Below are 2,500 nucleotides of genomic sequence, written 5' to 3'. Positions count from 1 at the left end.
ATAGCACGATTAATAATGAGGGAAGCGTCGGGATCTTCGGTTTTGGCCATTTATCGGTTTTTGTACCGCAAAACATCGGTTTTGGTGTCTGTTGCGGTTTGCGGTTTGCGGTTTTTCCTTTTTTAGCATTTGGTTTTCTGTTTTCGGCAAAAATGCACGGTGCTTTTGCGGATTTTATATCATAGGTATCCTAACCTCTACGATATGTGTTGACTTTGTAGCGTAAACAGCGCCGCGCGTCACGTAATTTGAACATGAACATAAAAGGGTTTGTATGGGGAAAAGTGTATCGAGTTTGAAGGCAAAATTCGAAATGATTTTTCAAAAAAATGTTCCACTGAACTCCTTTGTCGTTCTTTTTATGTCTTACGTGGCTCCAACGGCTTCTGTCTCTTTAATATATAGAATTAATAGACCCCAATGCCCTCCTCAATTTTATGCGGTGGATATTGAATATGAATATTTGAAATTCATATATAACTAGTTCTTAAGATCCACTCGTGGGCCTTTCCTTGGAACGTTCATCAGTAAGTAACTTAACTTTATATTCCAGAGCAAGATCATCTTATACTTGAGTATATTTAAAATAACGCTGTATTTTGATGCCGTCTATTCATTGTATTGTTATGCCCCCCAAATTTTACATAAACTATTGTTTTCAAATGCTCTTGGGGACACTGCATATTCCCAAGAGCATTTGAAAACAATGGTTTGTGCAAAATTTGCGGGGCAAATAAAGTGTATTATGGGGAATCGAAAATAGAGAATGTATGTTTGACTGTCACTTAGATTATATTCTTAGACTGCCTTTATTGTTTTCTTGTTCAAAGGCTCAGTGATTTGTGAAAATTCCCATGACTGCTTTATTTATAACCTAGAATAAACCCGGCACAAATCAAAGAAGCTGAAAGAGTGGATATTATATGAACTTGCCTTGGAACATTTCACAGTCTTCAAAGATGAGATCACATTGCAGCATTGCATCGACCTCAATTCAACCCTCAATCGAAATACTAATTCAAGTAAAAGGTGAGTGCATTTCATTTAAGACTGAAAACACCTTGAAAGTCATGCAAAATTAAACAGATACTGAGTTTGCTTGGTCTGGTACTAAATCTGTCTTACATAGTGTTCTCAACGTTTTTATCAGCCACTGCAGACTCGTAAGGCCCGCAGTCTTACTTATGGAGACAAAATGCAGGAAATGCCACTTGATAGAAACTGAATGTGTAAAAGATATTCACAAATACCGTCAGGATGGTGCCTAAAATTTGAAACTAAACAATACACAGAGTAGTAAATAAGTCATCTCCTCGCTGGAATTTGTAAATATATACAGTTCAGATGGAGGTTGACCTTGTAAGAATGCGTCCTCTGTGTTTTTATTCAGCGGTCACCGAGAACTTGAAACTGGACTATTCTTTTATTCTAATATCAAACAAGTTTCTTCTATTTTCGCTAAACGCAAATTTTAGTATATCGTTCGCCGTTGACCGCAAACGAGACCCTCCCAGGAGGTCCTTTTTCCCTTGTTCTGTTGTTCGCGAAATTACTTGCAAACTTGTTCCCAGCTTTTTGATCCCTAAAATGGTTTATGTTCCCTTATTCCCTAAGATACATTGTCACTGTTCCCCTGTTTGTTCCCCAGTTCAAATTAGCCATTTACTTGTGCCCTTGTTCCCCCAAACCTCTGGAAGGGCCTCGCAAACGCAATGATAAATCTCTCTATTATGATGGCTTGGGGGTAATAAGGTGACAAAAATATTGAAGACTAGTTAATAATGAACTAATGGTCCTTGACAACAAACATATACCTCAGAAACATATACCTCAGAAACCTCGCTTTCAATGAAGTAAAGTGGCCATAAATCGAACTAAACAACCAAAAAAGCATCAATTAGCCGTTACTTACAGATCGACACGAGAAAACCAAGTTAGATCTTTACTGATTTGAGTGTAATGTGAAGTGCTAGGTAGGGCTAACGCCCACATGGTTCATATGGGGTAGAAACTTAGCAGTTCACATTACACTCAAATCAGTTAAGTCTGTAGAAAGATCTTTGTTACACTTTTATTCAAGCAAAATTTAACGAGCCGCACAGCCGTAGAACGCTGCGTGCTTAACTGGCAAATCAGAGAGTGCGTGCAATGTGACAGATATGTTAACTGATGGTAAATTATTGTCTTGATAAGATTTCTTCCTTTACAAGTGTCAGTAAGACATCGACTCCTGCACTAAAGAAGCGTTCTTCAGTGCGGTAATAGTTGCACTCGAGTTATTTGCCATTATCAGTGTTCTTTTTGAGTAAGTAAAGCGCACAACGTGAAGGAGCTGAGAGAATCGCTAAATACAGTTGTAGTAACAGGGAGCTCACCAACGACGACGGCGACGGCAACGAGAACGTCATCTCAAAATATAACTTCACGTTGTTGTAATCACTTCGTAACTATTTCAACCTTTTTAATATGACAAGGGTGTGGTAGTTCCTCAAAAATGACA

The sequence above is a fragment of the Montipora foliosa genome, chromosome 7 (assembly GCF_036669935.1).
Source record: "Montipora foliosa isolate CH-2021 chromosome 7, ASM3666993v2, whole genome shotgun sequence".
In the NCBI taxonomy this organism is placed as follows: Eukaryota; Metazoa; Cnidaria; class Anthozoa; order Scleractinia; family Acroporidae; genus Montipora; species Montipora foliosa.
This window is presented reverse-complemented; position numbering follows the sequence as displayed.